The sequence below is a fragment of the Camelus ferus genome, chromosome 9 (assembly GCF_009834535.1).
Source record: "Camelus ferus isolate YT-003-E chromosome 9, BCGSAC_Cfer_1.0, whole genome shotgun sequence".
NCBI classification, from domain to species: Eukaryota; Metazoa; Chordata; class Mammalia; order Artiodactyla; family Camelidae; genus Camelus; species Camelus ferus.
In genome coordinates this window covers 7,271,560-7,291,633 of record NC_045704.1, presented here as the reverse complement: position 1 = coordinate 7,291,633, position 20,074 = coordinate 7,271,560, and the positions used below count along the sequence as shown (strand labels likewise).

General features: G+C 43.4%; 1 long non-coding RNA gene across 7 annotated transcripts; it reads left to right on the top strand.

The window, feature by feature from the left end:
• Window positions 1-11,637: 11,637 nt before the first annotated feature.
• LOC116665969 lies at window positions 11,638-19,718 on the top strand. Of its 7 annotated transcripts, none has more exons than XR_004322811.1 (6): window positions 11,638-12,681; window positions 14,196-15,315; window positions 15,977-16,071; window positions 18,021-18,145; window positions 18,623-18,745; window positions 19,494-19,718. It is a non-coding gene; the product is annotated as an uncharacterized LOC116665969 (long non-coding RNA). The 7 variants fall into 7 exon arrangements; XR_004322809.1 differs by lacking the exon at window positions 15,977-16,071 and having other exon boundaries at window positions 11,641-11,967; window positions 12,485-12,681; XR_004322806.1 differs by lacking the exon at window positions 15,977-16,071 and having other exon boundaries at window positions 11,641-12,294; window positions 12,485-12,681.
• The last annotated feature ends 356 nt before the right edge of the window (window positions 19,719-20,074 follow it).

Here is a 20,074-nt window from a genome sequence, read left to right as displayed (position 1 = left end):
GAAATGCCTTTGTTCTGATGCTTCATTGGCTCAACTCGGCGCAGGTTCTTCCGGGTAATGTAGTTTCTAGCACTCTAGCCGCCCCGGGATGGTATTCTCGGTTCTGACTACCAGAGCGTCCTCCATGCGGTACCTAGGGGTACTCGAAAGTGATGCTCCTACCTAGACGGAGGGAGGGGCTTTCCTCGTTGTGAACTGCTGGGGAAGGACATAATTTCATACACCCTGAAGGTCAGCGTGCTCCCAGGGAATAAAATTGTTATTTGAGATTCTCCCAAATCTACTGATCTAAATGGCCATATCATTACACGGAGTCATTAAGACATAAAATAGTCCACGCATAGCTGGAGACATTGTGTTACTCGATTCAAATGAATGTAGCCTGAAGCATTAGTTTTCTAAATTCTGTTATGATTTGCTAAGGAAAAAGGAAAAGACTCCGTTAAGGGCCATGACTGGAAATAAAGAAGAGGAGGTGTTAGGGCACGCTGAAACAGGTCGACAAACAGGATCTCTGTCTTTGGTTCCCACAGAAAACTTTTGCTTTGCCTCAGTAGTCAGTGATTATGTCCTACCCATTGAGGAATACCTTTATCCACATAACATTTCTTATTCGATATCCTAAGATATACTCAATTCCGTTTAGCAAACTGACAACTATCTCAAATGGAAACTAATTTAATGCTGTTTTGGTTGGGGTCAGTGACTGCAATTTTCAGAGTCACAGCATGTCGCTGTTACCGAATCAGTTTCGTTTGCCCCAAGTGCAGAAAACCAAAGGCTGAGTCGCTGAGGTTTGCAGCAGAAAAAGGGTTTATTTGTGAGACAGCAAAGCAAGACGACAAGTGGACTAGTCTCAGATCCACCTCCCTAAATGGGAAGGGCTTCAGATATTTATGGCTTAGAGGAGAAGGAGGAGGTTGGCCCTAGGCGTGGAGAATGGTGATCAGAGGCAAAGGAGAGGTGAAGTAGTCTGTGTTCTGCACATGCATATCTGAGTTGTGTGCTTCTTCATGGGATGAGTATTCAGAAAATAGTAGCGTTAGCATGGTCTGAGGGTGGACATTCAGGCAGGCCCATTTGAATGGTGGGTGTTCTTGACAGGTTTGAACTGGTCAAGACTAGCTCCATGCTCGTGAAAAAAAACTTAAGCAACTGTTTCCATAGTGACCCATCCTTCAGAGGCGTTATCTATAAGGTTTTGTGATATGCTGTCTAAGCTAGGTAGAGCTTGGAGGATATGTAATTTGCAAGAACAATTAAAGTGAGTTTACACGGTGAAAAAGAATATGAAAATGAATATATATATACATGTATGACTGAAAGATTGTGCTGCACACCAGAAATTGACACAACATTGTAAACTGATTATAACTCAGTAAATAAATAAATAAATAAATAAATAGAGTTTAGTCAGTGAAGGCAGGTTGCAGGGCATTTATTAAGTTATAGTTTAATTATAACTCAATAAAAAATGTTTAAAAAAAAGTTATAGTTTAACGATCTAACTGATAACTCCCCTACATCTCATCTCATAACTCATCTGAACTCCATGATCTCACATTTTTGCTGGTAAGTGATTATCACCCTCCAGTGATTGCAAGTACAGTTCTGCATGGGGAATTGAGATTATCTCAGAGAAACAGTTTGAAATGCAAATATCAGAAAACTAGTAATAGTATTGATGCATTTGTTCAAAGATAGTGCAATAAATAGCTCTGGGGAAATATGAGGGGATATTGAAGAAATTTAAGACGTTATAGAATTTTTAGCAGGGCTATAATCCTTAAAAACATTAAGCAATACTAGCTCAAAGTTAAGAGTTGAAATGCACTTTTATAGTAGCCGGAATAGTAAAAATGATCAGGACTTCAACATATGAAAAGTATGTTAATAAATATTAGTGGTAATAAAAGGCAAATGAGTTATTAAAGTTGGGGGACAAGCAAGAAAATAGAATTCAACTATTTCAAAGTATCCTGCTGGTGCTAATGGGTCACAGTAGTTTCTAAAAGCGATGTTTATAAAAACATAATTTCCAAAGCTGCCCACTAAATACTGTAAATGCATTTCTCTGAGAATGATTTTAAACAAACAAAAAACTTTCATTTAAAACAAATATTAAAAGGTGCTCAAAAAAGGTGCTCAAATGTAGAATATAATAGAATAATTTTATTTCAATTGAATACTTAGCACTTTTTATCATAAGCAAGTTTATTTCTATTTTTAAGGCTCAGTGCAATTTACACATGTGCCACCTGCTGGACAACTGAAACTTGCTCCTGGCTCTGAAGGTCTCCCTCTCCTGGGTGTGTGTAGAAGGCACCAACCAACCCTGCTCACCCAGAATATCCTCCTGCACTGCCTTAATTCACATCTTCAGCTCCTCACTGCTAAGCTTCCCTCCGGCCTCTCCTCACATCATTCATCCTCTGAACCACCTCCTCTCCCTGAGTCACCTCTCTAGGAACATCAGTCTAGTCGCTTTACTCCTCAAAAACATTCACGGTTTTCTAGTGCCTGTGGAATCTGCCCAAATTCTTTAGCCAGGCATCCAAGATCCTTCATAAAATGGCCTTGAACCACCTTTCTGAAATTGCCACCTACTATTCCCCAGCCACCCAAAAATGAATTTTCACACATTCTTCAAGGCCAAACTTGAGCTGCTCATCCTCCAGGAAGCTACTTCAGATCACGCAACTGGCCCAGATCACAACTGTTGAAATGTGTCTTGTTCATGCCACTTCTCCTGCCCTGAACCTGTGCTGTCTATTTCATGCTTTTATATGACTTACATTTATTTCAAAAATTTTATACAAAGTATTTCCATTTCTTTAATTTTCACAATTCTCTTGTGCTATATCCTTGTATCACTCTAATTTTTTGGATTGGCAATTTCCTATGTTTTGCTCCATTTTATATAAATGAATAATTTACTGAGAAAAATTTTATCCAATTCACACGCATACATTGGGCTGCACCCTTCAGGCCTGCAAGGCTTGTACTTGCTTCAAAACTGAAGAAAGAGCCCGGAGTCAGTGACAGATTCATCAATGGTTTAATGGAAAGGGAGATCTTACATGTCCAAAGCAAAGTCCTGGAGCTACTCCCCACCATGTGCAGTGGACAGGACATGGCAGCAGTCTTCACTGGAGATGGTGGGGAGTGGGATTACCAGTTATTGGGGAACTGACAATTCACATCAGGTTGGCTCACTGGTTACCAGGGAAAGTAGCAGAGGGGCATGCCCCTCACCACCCCTTTGATAAAAACTACCTGGGGTGGGGGCAAGTATGTAGGAAGGTCAGTCATGTGAGTAGGGTGTAGGTGAAGCAGGCACTTGTTGAATAGGGGATGTATAGAGAGCAATAGAATAGCCATCTTGAGTGGCCTGACCATACAACGTATGATGTTACTGCTTATTTTCTGCTCTGAATCACTTACTCTATAACTGAGACTAAAAGCACAGTTATCAGTTGATGGATTATCCCAGAAATATTTTGATTCATTTTCAAATGTACTGGAAAGTCTCTGTTTGCTAACCTCTGCTTTCCCTAACTGCTACATTAATTCTGTTCAAAACATCTTTAAACCAATCTAATTTATGATCATAAAAGACAGAATTATCAATGCTATTTGTATATATTATTCCACACACCAGATCTTTTCCCATGCTCAATTTTTGGTTCACTAAGGGTCATTGTTTTCTTCTCACAATATTTAATTCAAGTTTTACTTTAACTTGTTATATTTTTAAAAATTAAATTATTTATTTAATATAATGGAAACCACAGAATTATACTTGCAAATAAAAGCATTTTAATTTCTATGAATCCTGATTTGAATGCACTGCAAAACTTCTACATTTCAGGTTCTTACAAAAATACATCCCAGTCAAATGTGGTTGATAGAAGTAAAAATGATTAAGTAATAAATATTATACAAGTCTATCAGTATTCTACAGCCATTGTTTAAAAATATTTTTAAATTCTTAGCCTATTTTGAATAACCATGAATGGTTAATGGTAAATTTTGATATTACTATGAAATTTTGACAAATTAATGTATTGCTTACTTACATTGAATGTTTTCTCAAGAATTGGTACCCAGTTCTTTAAGGCTCTCAACTTCAACTGTATGTGTACCAAAAATGTTATAGATAAGTCCTTTTGTGTTTTATATTTAAAATTATTTTATGTGGTTATTTTAAATTTTGAGTGTCATTCTCATGTTATTTTGCTTTCATTTATATGTATAAAAATTTTTTAATTTTGGACCTTACTGTATAATGACATGCATATCCAAATTTATTTAGAAAAAATCTCATTTAAAAACTAGTGTATTTTTTTAAACATGCAGTTTTTTTTTTTTGTAATTTGATATGAGGAGTAAATTGAGATTTTTTTTCCCAATTCAATCTGCAGTCCATTTTAATGTTTTATTGAATTATTTATTTTCTCTACAAATCTGATAATCAAGATTATTACATATAAGCACCTGTAAATTTATTTATTGTGCACATATTTATAAGGTGTGTTTTTTAGACCCTCTGCTCTGAACTATTATTCCATGTATTGTTTTTTGGTACCAGAACAAGCTGTTTATATGTAAGCTGTTCCCGATGAAGTTATTGAAAAATTTTAACTGTTATTAAATTTAACTTAATATACAATTTTTAATTATTTAAAAATTAAAATTTGAGGAAACATTAGCATTTTGTTGGAAATATATAAAGCAATTTCTTTTTTTGTATTACTTTTATTCACAGTATTTAGCCTTTCTGTCTCAAATGTGAGTTCTATCTACTTTTACCTAGATCTGATTTTTAGAGTTTCTGGTAGGTTTTTAGATTTCTTTTAGTACTTTTCTCACATTTGTTATATTTAACTTGTTTTTCAATATCAGTAAAATATTTCTTTTAAATTTTTAACTTTAAAAAACCTTATATAAGATTTGTATTAATTTTTTTCTCCTTTTTAGACTTGTATTAATTTTTATTTTTATTGCAATTATGTATATCTTTTATGATGTTAATTATATTTCTTTTAATTCTAAAAGGATTTTCAGCTACACACAGATCAACTTTCATTATGAAAATATACTTTTTTATTTCCTTTATAATTCATAAGTATGTTCATAGTTATAGCATTAAATGTGTTATATATATCATCTCACCCATAATTCATTCAAATAAATGTGTAAAGTATAAGATCTCTTTTATTATAAGACAATTGCGTCCTCACACTAATTAAAAGAATAAGTATACAAGTTCAATTTTCCCACTGCTTCAAAATATTTTTCATTATCTGAAAGTTGAAGTCATAAATAATATACTTAAGATTTATGTGTATGTTATGCATGTTAGTCCTCTTTTATTTCAGAGGTTTCCCCTATCTTCTTGTTTTTCAATAGTGATTTCATTGGAACCTGGGCCAGACCTGCCTGCTGGTTTTGGAAGGTCTCCATGGGAGGTGGGGGATGCTGCTCCTCACCCAGGAGACAAAAAAGCTGGTAGCAGACATTCCAGGAGTGTTCATCTACATTAGCTAACATCTTGATTGTATCATTAGCACCAAGACCTAGCCCCACCCAACAGCCTGTAGGCTTAAGGGCTGGGAAGCCTCAGGCCAAACGTACTGGGTGGGAACACAGCCCCACCCATCAGCAGACCTCCAGAGCCACAAATGCATCTACGGCAAGCTCCTAGACAGGGCCCAACCCCCTAGAGGGCCAGGACCAAGCTCCGCCCAGCAATGGGCAGGCACCGACTCCTCCTGCCAGGAAACCTGCATAAACCTCTAGTCCAGCCTCATCCACCAGGGGCAGATACCAGAAATAAGAAAACAACAATCCCAAAGCCTGTGGAAGGAATCCACAAACACAGGCCAGACTCTACACTGGGACCAGCTGGACCCTGGGCCCTTGGGTGACAAGAGAGGAATGTACTGTTGGGATGCATAGGACGTCTCCCACAGAGGGCCACTTCTCCAAGGTCGAGAAATGTAACTAAACTAACTAAAAATATAAACAGAAAGACAGACAAAGATAAACAACAAGTTTATACTGTATAGCACAGGGGACTATATTCAGTATCTTGTAGTAACTTAGAGTTGAAAACAATATTAAAGTGAACATATGTATGTTCCTATATGACTGAAGCATTGTGCTGTACACCAGAAATTGATACAACATTGTAAACTGACTATAGGTCAATAAAAACATATTTAAAGAAAAGAACGAATGCAGGGCTGTAGCTCAAGAATACTGTATAGCACAGGGGAAAATAAGAAAGAATTCAGGGCAAGAATCAATTAATGTTGGACATGTCCTGTATGTATAGGAATCCTGGAAACCCTATTTGTGATATTCCTCATGCAATTAAGATAGTGCCAGGGGAGAGTGTAGCTCAAGTGGTAGAGCTGCATGCTTAGCATGAACAAGGTCCTGGGTTCAATCCCCAGTACCTCTTCCAAAAACAAATAAATAAGTCTAATTACCACCACCTCCCCCAAAAAAAGAAAAGAAAAGGAAAGAAAAAAAAGACAGTGCCTGAAATGCAGTAAGTGCTCATTTAACATATGTGTTGGAGTGATGAATTACCACGACAGCACAACTTTGCTATTGACATCTTTTTCTAAATATCCTGTTTGCTCCATGTTTTCAGGAAAGAAAAAAGAATCACAATTTGTAGATGTTTTGAATGTGTTCAAGATTCTAATAGAGCCACTTGCTTAGTTTTATTCTCTCACTTCTCATGAAAGCAGCTCTTTTGCCCCTCTCCTGTTTGCCCATTTCTGTTTCCCCCTAATCTTAAAAGAACCTAATTACAGGAATGAGATCATGAGGCAATTTAACCTAACTCCTGACGTGCTCTCCTGAATGCACACCATGCCTGGCCTAACTTGTTGATTCTTTTCCTAGATTAAAAGAAATAAGAATCAAAAATTAAGTAGCTGAAGAATGATTAGCTCTCTACTCCCAACAGCCCCCTTAGCAATCCTGCAGGCAGACCACATGGGCAAGGTAATATCTGAAGAGTCAGCCAGTCTGCACACAATGGAGAATGATGCAGAATCCAACCTCCTCCCTTAATGACTCACTGAGATTCTTCCCCCCTTTTCCACTTTAAAAAATGTCATGGTTGAGTAGAATCTTTGGAGTTAGTTTCTGGACATGAGTCAATCTTCTCCATAGATTACCAGTCTTTCTGAATAAAGGAACTTTCCTTTGTACCAAAATTTGCCCCTTGATTATTAGATTTTGAGTGGGGAGCAGCTGAACCTGAGTTCAATAACACTCATATTTCAGTACTAAGGCTCAAACTTCAGAGAGAACTTACCTTTTTACATCTATTGTAAATAATTCCTCAGAGCTATTTCCTCCACTATCTTCATGTATCTCCAGAATCATGATTAACAACTCACAGGAATTTTTTCAGTGATCATCTCAACTCCCTGTGCAGATGCCTACCTACAATAACAGGCAAAATGGTGATCACTTCAAAACAAGATGACCTCATGGTGTCCCAAACATTTAAGGGTTTGTGTGATCCGTATTGGACTTCTATTAAACCTAAGTACAATAATAGTTTTATGTTTAACATTAATTAATCTAAAGACATGTCTATATTAATCAAACCAATAAGCTTAAGCCAGCTTCAAGTACCAGGTATCGATTCAGTACTGAATATTTTTTCTTTTTAGATCACATGAACCCGACTTTCATTCTGACCAGTTACATTTATATTTCTGAGTCTTTATAGAAGCACTTAATTTTCTTTAAGCCAATTAAATAGAGCTCTTTTACAAATTAATTTCAGCAATGCCATATATCTGCAACACACATACAGATACGTACAAACACACAGACATAAGAGACTCATCAATTACAAGAGACTGGATTCAAATTGGTTTTCTAGCAGATGGAACAAATCAAAGTTGCCTGTCTAGATAGCTAAACATTTTTACTAACTTCTATGCAAGACATTTAAGACTTTCATCTGTCCTTGACAAGCCAAATTCTAAATAACTTCCCCCTTTCTCAAAGTTTGCTTTCCAGAAGTTGTAACAGTGGTCGAGTCATTGGCACCCCTGTAATTCCCATTACTGGGACAGACATTTCTGATAGTGTTTCCAATTTACAGTTCAGAACGGAGTATGCTGCTCCAGTACCAACTAGAAAGTCCACTAGCTGAGACCACACTGTCAGTTGTACCCGAGGCTCTTGGGTGGCAATTCTTATGGGGGTCCTTAGCGTGGCTAAGAGCCTCGGGCCCCATCAGTCACTATCTTCTTCTTATGCAATTTGGGGGGGGGGGTTACCCTTACATTGGAAAGCTTTCGTACTTCCTTCTCTCCCTCTCCCTCTCCCTCTCTCTCTCTCTCTCTCTCTCCTTTTTCATTTTAGTTTTGGCCAGTCCTTTTTCCAATGCCCTTCCTCCTTACGATAAACGCACTGATCAACAGTCACAGCTGGCTTTTTCTTATCTCTCTTTTGTCCTCTGGGCCTTTGTTGACTAAAGGCTTTCATGGGTTTCTATCATAACATTGACAGGATTTCTGTTTCTTTTTTCTCTGGCTTTATAAACTTTAAAGGCAACCTCCAGTAATTCCCCAGGACTTTTGGCTCCTGCTCCTATATTATTTAATTTCTGCCTTATATCATCTGATCTTTGGCTTATACGAGTCCTATTTACCATGCATACATTTTCAGGATTGAAATCCTGAAAGGATGCTGTACTTTCAATAAGCCTGATGGATCCATTCCAGAAAAACAGACGTATTTTCTGCTGGTTTTTGTTTTAGGGCTTTCATAAAGTCTTGTACATATGGTATTTCTTCCCATTCACCATTTCTCTGACAGAACAATTCTAACTGGAGAATAGTAGAGTAATTTAATGACCCATTTTCAGGCCATTGTTCCCAAGAGCCTAAGTTATACGTTGTCCAAGCAGTATTGCAATAAAATATTATCTTTTTCTTAGTCGCAGGTAGATAACTATAATTAGACCAGTCATTCAAGATATTACCCAATGGGCTGTTAGATGGACTAGATGGCATGCCTCCCATAGTAACTTACTCCAAATACAAACGCAAATACAAAATACAGATTCCAAATTGCAATACCAGGCTTTATCGGTAGGTGGAAGCACAGACTAACAAATGACAGGCTAAAACAAATTCAAATTCCAAATTAAAAAAATTTAATGCAAATTTCGAGCGTATTTGCTTCCAAGTTCACCTAGCCAGAGATCTGCGTGACAAATGGGTACCTGTTTCAAATGCAAAGGAGAATTCCCCACCTGTCTAATTAGGGAACACCCAAGCGAGATCAAGGGTCCTCACCAGGAAATTACCCTAGTCCTGCAGATCAAATGCGAATGAGATGCTTCGGAAGAAACAGAACTGTCTTTTCTTCCTCCAAGGACTCAGATCGGGTGAGTGTGGTCTGTTGACGGGTGGAAGGGCAAGGGATGAAAAGGATCCACAGAGCAAAAGGGGCTCCATTCTCCGTGTCCCTCCCATCAGCATGGAGGGGCACTCGTCCAAGCCCAGTTGGCCCGGAAGCGAGGCGGAACCTAAGGCCCCTCTTAGAAAAGAGGGTGGTTTACTCCCCACACTGGCCACCAAGAATTTGTTGCCAAGAGATCAGCCCTAGTCTCCGACAAGCCAAATAACTCAGAGACAAGGTCTTAGAGCTTAGAAGGAAAGAGGCAGCTTTATTACTTTGCCAGGTAAAGGGGACTCACAGCAGGCTAGTGGCTTCAAACCTGTGAACTCACCTTGAGGTTGGGGCTTAGTGATTATATAGACAAACGTGTGGGAACACAAAGGTGATAACAATCAACAAGGGTGTCTGGTAAAAATTTCTCCTAAATCTTCATGAGTCACTCATGGGACCATCTGGTGGTCTGGCAGGTCATCAGCCTGCACCTTCTTTATCTGGTTAGACCCAGCTGGTGTCACGGAGGAACTCTGAAGAGTCTGGACATTCTCCTGAGTTTGTTATTCCATAACTCTTTTCCTGAAAAATGACTCAGAAAACATGACTATAAATTTTACTTGTCAGAGCAAGGTAAAAATAGCAAAGTCAAAAACCTTAGGTTTTGACAAAGGCTTGATCTCCAGAATATATAAGCAGCTCATACGACTTAATAAGAAAAAAACAAACAACCGAATTCAAAAATGGGCCAAAGACCTAAACAAGCAATTCTCCAAGGAAGAAATACAAATGATCAACAGGCACATGAAAAAATGTACAACATCACTACTTATCAGAGAAATGCAAATCAAAACTACAATGAGGTATCACCTCACACCAGTCAGAATGGCCATCATTCAAAAATCCACAAATGACAAATGCTGGAGAGGCTGTGGAGAAAGGGGAACCCTCCTACACTGCTGGTGGGAATGCAGTTTGATGAAGCCACTGTGGAAAACAGTATGGAGATTCCTCAAAAGACTGGGAATAGACTCCCCGTATGACCCAGGAATCCTGCTCCTGGGCTTGTATCCAGAAGGAAATCTACTTCAGGATGACATGTGCACCCCAATGTTCATAGCAGCACTATTTACAATAGGCAAGACATGGAAACAGCCTAAATGTCCATCACCAGATGACTGGATAAAGAAGCTATGGTATATTTATACAATGGAATACTATTCAGCCATAAAAATCAACAACATAATGCCATTTGCAGCAACATGGATGTTACTGGAGAATGTCATTTTAAGTGAAGTAAGCCAGAATGAGAAAGAAAAATACCATATGAGATCGCTCATATGTGGAAGCTAAAAACAAAACATAAATACAAAACAGAAACAGACTCATAGACACAGAACACAAACTTGTGGTTGCCAAGGGGACGGGGGGTGGGAGGGGACAGACTGGGATTTCAAAATGTAGAATAGATGGACGGGATTATACTGTATAGCACAGGGAAACATATACAAGATCTTATGGTAGCTCACGGAGAAGAAAATGTGACAATGAATATATATATGTTCATGTATGACTGAAAAATTGTGCTCTACACTGGAATTTGACACAGCATTGTAAAATGATTATAACTCAATTAAAAATGTTAAAAAAAAAAATAAAAAAACCTTAGGTTTTAACAATGGGCCTGGGGACAGTGTCCGGTTAGTCAGGTTTGCCGACTGTTTTAAAAGCAAGCAGTAAGCAAAGAATTTGTTAGCCTAAGTGTGGCCATTTTATTATTTCTCCTTCAGTAGAGTGCCCCAGTACCTCCATTAAAAAAAATAAACAAATCTAATTAACTCCCTGGCAAAAAAAATCAAAGAACAACAAAAGAAGTAACAAGGTAATGGTTACTAACTCCCAGGCATGGACTTGGTGGTGTGGTGTGTCCACTTGGCTTTATGGCTTTCCAGGTTACCTGAAACACCATCACTCCATCACTCCACGGAATCTGGGTACAGGCCGTTTAAGAGGAGAGAAGCCCCGCCCCATCCTTGGGATTTAAGGATACCATTTACAAACCTCTTTTTAGTGTTGTTTAGCATTTTCCCAGGAGGCCAGGCCTGGACCCTGAACCTCTCCCTTGGCCAACGGCTCACCAGGGACTACATTACCCAGAAGCCTATGCGCCGCACGTCCCGCTGGTCCAGCGACCCCGGGGGAGGGGCGTTTCCGTGCATGCGGAAGGCGTCTGAGCCGGACTTCCATCGTCCTCCTGGCAACCGGACGCTTTGTCGTTCTAGTGAGGTTCTACCCGATCTAGAATTCTTGGTTCGGCCCCAAGGGGGAGGAATCGGGAAGGCGCGTGAGGAGGCCTTGCCCTCCCAGCTGGTAGGCGAGCGGAGGTTCGGGGCTCGCGACGCCTGAGGTGACCCTGCGGCCGGGTATCCGCATCCGGAACCTGGATGCTGACCTCTCCCTGCGCTCCCGGCCCCGCCGCGCCCTCAGACCCCGATGGCGGCGGCCGCGCTGAGGGACCCGCCTCAGGTAAACGCGCGTCCTCCGGGCCCGCACCGCCCTCTCCCGCCGGACACTAGAGCCCCGAGTGCGGGGCGCCTGCTCGCGTGCCTGCGGCCCGGGCGCCGGGGTCCAGGCCGGGGAGGCGGCCGCGGGTGGGGCCGTGTTTCTGACAGACGGCGTCACGGCGCGGGGAGGGGCCCCCGGGCGGGGGACCCGCAGGTGCGGAGGCCTGGAGGCCGGGCTGAGCCAGAGGCATTCGGGCAATCCGGGGAGTCGTGTCCTATCAGCACGGAGCAGAGTGTCCCACCCTTTTGTATTAGGTTGGGGCAAGGAATGTGAGGATGGATAAGACCGGTAAGGAGGCTACTGCCGCGGCTTCCAGGGATGTTTTGACGGTGGATTGACCAGAGTAGTGCCAGGAGAGCGGGGAGGAGTGATCGGGTTCTGGATAGATTTTAAAGATATAGCAGGCAGATGTGGCTGTGATTCATAGCGAAAAAACAAGTTTTAAATTTGTTTGATTTTGTTTTTGGTATTTTTCAAGGACATCTTGAACATGGAAATCAGGAAGTCAAACTAGGGAGTAGATTTCAGAGTGGACATCGTTGATTCTGAGATGTCTCAGAGTGGAAGGGTCACATGGCAGCTAGACTGGAAGATCTGGAGTTCTGGAGAAGGGCCTGGGTTGGATGTCCACAGGGTGTAGAGTGTGGCTAGGCCTGCTGGACATCAGATTTAAAGGTAGCGATCTTAATCTTAATTAATTCATCTTATTTCAAATGGTCCTTGGGGTGAGAGGGGAGGGCTGTGGCTGAGGGCAGGGGGGAAAGGGTGGGCGTTCCTGAGACTTCCCCCCAAGGAGAGACATTCTGTCTGTCCGGTGACTGTGAGAAGAGAAGGCTGTGTAGGGCATGAGGAGCCTGGCCTGGCAGCAGCAGATGGGATGCCACGGAAGTCGGTGTCTGATAGTGTTACCTGTTCAACCCCTTTAACAGCTTGCTCTAAGAGAAGGTGCCAGGAGTGATTTCACTTTATTCAGTCTTGCTAAAGGCATGTACCTCAAAGGCCATGTGATAGACTATCCCAGCCTCCTTGTGTTTTTGACCAAATGTTCCAAGGACAGGCTCACTGGGGGCATCTTGCCTCATAGGAAGTTCCTACCAAAGAATTCCTTTAGTATGAGTCGTCCCAGCACAGGAAGTGTTTCTGCCCACACTCCCTATATGTTGTTTGTGGTTTTAGTGAGTGTAAGGGAGGTAGAACCCTACCTCTGCCTAACTTAGGTTTTCAGTGAGGACTCTTTAAGAAAAAAAACAGACTGATGAGACAAACAAATAGTACCTCCATTATAAATAAATAAACCTAATTACCCCCCCAAATTTTTTTAATTAATTTTTTTAATTGAAGTATAGTCAGTTTGCAATATGTCAATTTCTGGTGTACAGCATAATGTTTCAGTCATACATCTACATACATATATTCATTTTCATATTCTTTTTCATTATAGGTTACCACAAGATATTGAATATAGTTCCCTGAGCTGTGCAGAAGAAACTTATTTTTTATCTATTTTAAATATAGTAGTTAGTGTTTGTGAATCTCAAACTCCCAATTTATCCCTTCCCACCTTCTTTCCCTGCCAGTAACCATAGTTTGTTTACTATACCTATGAGTGTTTCTGTTTTGTAGATAAGTTCATTATCACTTGTGTCTTTATCCTCTTTTTTTTTAGATACCACGTATGAGTGATATACTGTATTTTTCTTTGTCTTTCTGGTTTCACTTAGAATGACAATCTCCAGATCCATCCATATTGCTGCAAATGGCATTATTTTATTCTTTTTATTGCTGGGTAATATTCCATTGTATAAATATACCACAACTTTTTTATCCAGTCCTCTGTTGATGGACATTTAGATTGTTTCCATGTCTTAGCTATTGTAAATAGTGCTGCTATGAATGTTGGGGTGCATGTATCTTTTTGAATTAGAGTTTTCTCTGGATATATGCCCAGCAGTGGGATTGCTGGTTCATATGGTAAATCTATTTTTAGTTTTTTGGGGATTCTCCATACTGTTTTCCATAATGGCTGCACCAAATTACATTCCTACCTGCAGTGTGGGAGGGTTCCCTTTTCTCCCCAGTGTGAAGGGTTTGAAGCACTGTTGGGAGAATGACCAGAGCATGTCATGTAATTCCCCAGGTAATAATCCCAACAACCATGTGCCGTGAATACTGTTATTTCCCCATTTCAGAAATGAGGAAACTGAGGCTTGGAGGAGTGAGACGTCCTGCCTAATGTAGCATACTTAACCATGGGGTTACTAGCTGCAAACCCAGGTAAGCCTCCCCCTAGAGCTCAGGCCCTGAAGTCAGGCACTAGACACCACGTGGTAGATTCCATGGTGAATTGGAAGCCAAACACCACCTGACTGGTCCTAATGCAAATTCAAAGTTTGTGAACTTGAAAGTAAGATATGGAAGAATTGTGCCACACCCCTATGCTGTCCTTAGTCCTGAGGGAAAATACTTCTTAAAAGTATAGATCTTGAAGCATCTTGCCTGGAAGAATGTATCCCTAGGCTGACAGGCTACCAGAAATTGATGACGTCATTCTGTATGTGTGATTATTTTCTTCCTCAAAATTATTTTATTTTATTTTAAAGACTTTTTTGGAGGAGAGGTAATTAGGTTGGTTTGTTTATTCATAATGGAGGTACTGGGGATTGAACCCAGGACCTCATGTATGCTATGCACATGCTTTACCACTGAGCTCTTTCCCTCCCTTGTCTGTAAAATCTTTAATCATTCCTGTTAAGACTACTTGTAGGTCCAGGGTGTGTGTATGTGACTTTGGACAGATACTGCCCCTAACTCCGCAAGTAGGCAGCCTTGACTCCCCTCCCACCACGTGGGTACCTGAGGGCCCGAGTCTGTGGTGATGAGAACCATGTATCTAGCACTAATTGTGCACCTTGCACTGTTTAAAGCACTTGGTACATAACCTCACCAAGATGTTGGTACTTTTTGTTCTGCCATTTTAATGAACGGATGTTTATGTTTGAGGAACATTTAAATCACTTCACAGATCTGCAAGGGAGGTTTTATCTTCATTTCACATCATGGAGGTGAAACTGCTGGCCTGGGGTCCCAGGATTGGAGGGTTGAGGCTGGGATTTACCAGCCATGAATCTCCAGAGCAGCCAGGGCCAGTGTATCCCACTCAGGATATGGAGCACCTGCGGGAGATTTTACAGGAAGCAGCCCCCCACCAGATGGAAAACTGCTGACTGCAAGCATGTAGACCCCAGACTGGTTGAAACCAGAAGATGGGTGATGATGAAAACTTCACTTTGATGCCAACTAATCTGAGAGGTGAGCACAGGCTGATCACGCCCCCTGCAGCCCCTCCCTCACACAGCCTTTAGGACCTTGGGCTCCTAACCAGCAACTTGGAAATGGTCTCAGGATATTAGTCCACTGTCTTCCCAGGTTTATGGCCTCAAATAAAGCAACCTTTCCTTTTCCACCAACACTTGTCTCTTGAATATTGGCCTTTTGAGTGGCAAGTAGCCGAACTTGGTTTTGGTACCAGCATGGTCTGGTTGCAGGGACTCTAAGGTGTGAGATGCAACCTAAGGCTTGGGAGCAACCAGTGGGCTAAAAACACAGTAGGTGCTCAATAAATAATTCCTTTGCTTTCCACCTTGTGACCACCTAGGCTTCCTTTCAGTGGCTGGTGGTGCCATGGGGACTACAGTACCCAGGAGTTTCTGCACCATGAGGTGGCAGCTCTCCACCAATAGTGGCCCAGGAGAGGGATCTTTTCCTGTGAGCACGTCATGTCGGGGCAGAGCTTCTGGTGCCCCATCTGGTTTCCTGTGGTGTAGATTTACTGGGGACTAGCGCCTCCATCCCCTGGCGTGGTAGCAGCTGCTCCAGTGACAGCAGCTAAACTGATAGCTAAGCCCTCACCCTCCCAATATGTGGGATTACACTTCTTAGCTTTCCTCTGCCCCGGAAATTGTGTCTGCAGGCTCAACCCAAGCCATCACTACACGGAGGAGTCCCCTGTCGAACCCAGAAAGATGAGGGATGGATGGCGTCCCAGGCACGTTCAGGTGCTTGGAGGTGAGGCTGAGCTGTGAGTTGCTGGTGACTCACGGGTCGCTTCCTCTCGGAGACAAAAGAGGGGCAGGGTTCAGGCCTGAAATGGCAAACAGAGGATTCTTGGCCTCCATTCTGAGGATGATGGGAGCCATAGGGAATTTGGAGCAGTCTCAGCAGACTCCCCCTGGCTGTAGAGTAGAGGACAGACTGAAGGGGCAGGGGAGGGCAGAGGCAGGTGTGGAAATAAAAGAAGCCCACCAAATGAGAACAAACAAAAGCCGTTTATTCAGAGTTTGCTGACAGCAAGGGAGTTGGGCGCCGTCACTGCATTTAGCTGAGGTGCAGAGGCAGCGGGATGGGAAAGCTGGCTGGTCCCTAAGTTGGAACTGGGTGTAAAAGGGAAGAGGGCAGCTTCTACGAGAGTCCTGACCATTTTGGCTCCATGCTGTGGGTGTTGGAGAATTTTATTTTCACGCATGGTCACACCACAGGGAAACCAGGGAGGCGGGCACTGCAGTCATGTATATGAGCATTGGTGGGCTGGGCCAGGCTGACTGCCATGAAGGCAGCACGAGAGGTGGCGTTTTCAGGCTGTTATTTTACTGGGGCTGATTTTCTCTTCTGAAGTGGATTGTGAGAGGGAAGGGAAGGAGAGGTGACCCAGCGTTTTGGATGAAGCTGCTGGAAATGCCAGCAACTGAACTGGAGAGATCATCTGTAAAGTTCATTTTCAGAGGATGGGGTGTAGGTAGGAAAGTTGAGTGGTGTGGGGACCTCGTGTATGTGATAGAGTAACAGTCTCCCAAAGATGTCCGTTTCCTAATTCCTGGAACCTCTTCTACTCCTTCTACTGGGGTTTGAACCCAGGACCTCGTGCACACCAAGCACACGCTCTGTCCCTGAGCTGTACCCCCACACCCACCTCCTGACAACCTTTGGATATATTATCCCACATGGAAACAGGGACTTTATGTGTGTGATTCAGTTAAGGATCTCAAGATGGACAGATTATCCTGGGTTATCCAGTGGACCCAGTATAATCACAGGAGGATCAGAGTCAAAGAAGGAGAGTTGAGGAAGGAAGCAGGTCAGAATGGTGTAGTTGCTGGCTTTGAAGATGGAGGAAGGGGCCATGAGTCAAGGAATGCAGGAGGTTTTCAGAAGCTAGACAAGATAAGGCAGCAGCTTCTTCTGTGGAATTGCTGGAAGGACTATAATGCTGATTTTGATTTGTCGTTAGCATAGGGAAGCCCGTTTTGGACTCACAACCTCCAGATGTAAGATGATAAGCTTTTGTTGATTTAAACCACCGATTTGTTACAGCGGCAATGGGAAACTAATAGAGTGTGCACCTGAGATGTGGAGGAGGGCAGGGGGTAACTGAGGTGTGCGTGCGGTTCTGAATGTCTGTGACTGGAGAAAGGAAAGGAGCCAGATTAGGAAGCCTTCAAAGCCAAAATGGGGGTTTTGGCGGTAGGGGCCATTGGAGGTTGGGACAAGATGGGATCCTGATTCTGTCTCCCAGCATTCTCTCCATGCAGTGTGCAGAGTGACACGTGGGCAGTCCAGGGTGATATCCATGGTGTGGGCTGGAAAGTTGGTGGTAGGTAGCTGAAGACGTGGGGGAAGCATGCTCCAATGATGTGCATGTGAGGAAGGGGCCTAAACTGATTGTCCTAGGACCCTGTTATTGAGGGCTTAAGTGAAAAGAGTGAGCCCAGGCTTGTGTCTAGGAAGTCTAGTACGGGGTACCCAGGGGGACTGGCTGACAGGAGAGGAGATGGGCATCTGCCTCACAGCCGCTTGCTGCTGCGGGCTGACGCAGTGACCATGGGGCACACAGGAGAGCGCGAGGACCCCTGGTACCAATGCCTGGTACCTCCTCTGACCTGGGCACCTGGGGGTGGTAGGTAGAGTGGGGATTCTCAGTCAAGAGACTTCTCACGGATCTTGCTGTCCCATCTTTGCAGGGCTGTGTAATCTCAGGACGTGTTCGTGTACTTCTCCCAGGAGGAGTGGGGGCTCCTTGATGAGGCTCAGAGACGCCTGTACTGGGACGTGATGCTGGAGAGCTTGGCACTTTTAGCCTCCCTGAGTAAGATCCTCCCCCCAACCCCATCTCCTTTCTCCTTTTCCCCAGGGACCACTGTGTCCTTCCCACCATCAGATCATGGGCACTGCTTTCTAGCTGTTCCCTGAAGCGGGTGCCTCGGCTAAGCTCTGTGGCGTTTCCTCACCTCTTACTGACCCACGAAGCTGTGTAGACAAAGGTTTCGGGGTCACAAGACAGGGTTTGCCCAGCGGATCCCACTAGTCTTGGCACTTCTGTCCAGAATTGTGACAGCTCTGTGCCCAGGGTTCTGTCTCCTTCCTCCAGGTGACGTTTTCTGGGGCTCAATTGTACCAGGAGTTACAGGCACTCACAGAGTCACCATTTAGCTTACAGAGACCTTTGGATTCCTGCAGAACCTTCCTTCAAGGTTCTTTTTGTAATTACTTTTTTTTAATCTTGTGGTCTGTCACAAGATGGGTTGCTCTGAGGCGATACTCACCTGTCCTGGGTTTCCTGTAGGCATCACATCCTCCAATTCACACTCGGTCACTCTGCTGCAGCAAGGGGGTGAGCCTTGGGTGCCTGGCCAGCTCAATCTGATACCAGCCACAGAGAAAGAGGCTCAGCCCGGATCTGGACCTGGTGAGTGGACACCGGTGAAGGACATGATGCCATGTCTGGGTTCAAATCCAGAAGTATTGACTGTCCCCACCGGCGTTTGGTTTCAAGGCCTCTGGCCACGTGACATTTCTACCTGTCCTCCCCCGTTCCTGACACTGAGCCTTATTTCAGGTCTGACTTCTAGCATGTGGCTTCTGCCTTGCACCTCCCTCTTCCCTGCTCAGTCTGCATTCTTCTGCAATATTGGCCTATACTTCTTTTTTTCCCATTTTTTACAATTGAAGTATAATTGATTTATAATGTGTTAGTTTCTGGTATACAGCATGTTGATTCAGTTACACATACCGGTACATTCTTTTTCATTACAGGTTACTACAGGCCATTGAACATAGTTCCCTGCGCTGTCCAGCAGGACCTCGTTTATCTGTTCTGTACATAGTCGTTTGTATCTAACATCAGCCTGCACTCAGTGTGTCACAAGATGCACACACGTCCTCAAGTCGCCTTTGAACACCAGCTACTCACTTGTCATTGGATTTTCCTGCGCCTGAACATGCTCTCTGCCTAACACTCACGTGTCACAACAGCCAGCATCCTGCTGGAAGCTGTTGGCTGTGTTCTGCCCTCATATCCTTGCCTTCGGGAGGCCTCCCCCATTCCGTGACCATCAGTCCCATAGAGTTACCCAGGAGGTGTCAGACCTATGTCTGACAGGGTTACCCTCCACCAGAGTCAGCATGCATCTCATCAGGCCCTTCTCTACTTTCAGGTTGTTGGTGTGGAGTGGAGGTTGAGGCTGTGTCCTCTGAGCAGAGCGTTTCTTCAGGAGTGTCACAGATCAGGACCCATTTGGCAGGTCGGAAGACCCACCTGTGCGATGTGTCTGGCCCGCCACTGAAAGACATCTAACACCCGATTGAATGCCAGGGGGCAAAGCCAGCCCGAAACCATACATGTGTGAGGCGTGTGGGGAGCAGTTCTGGTTCAGCGCAGACCGTCACCAGCACCAGGGGCAGCAAGGAGGAGAGAAATTCTTCAGGAGGGGCAAGGGCAGGGACTCCATGAGAAGCTGCAGAATATGTGTGCTGGAGAAGCCCTACATACACACTGCGGGCGGAATGGACTTTCCAGCCCCTTCAGACCTGCTTCAGCACCAGGGCCCTCACAGCAGGATGACGCCCCCCAAGAGCATGGAGCTCGGGGGAGCCCTTACCACCTGGCAGAGCGTCACAGGTGCAGCAAATGTGGGAAAGTGTTCACCCGAAAAGACACACTTGCCCAGCACCAGGGAATCCACACTGGAGAGAGGCCTTACAAGTGCAGCCAGTGTGGGAAGTCCTTTAGCCAGAG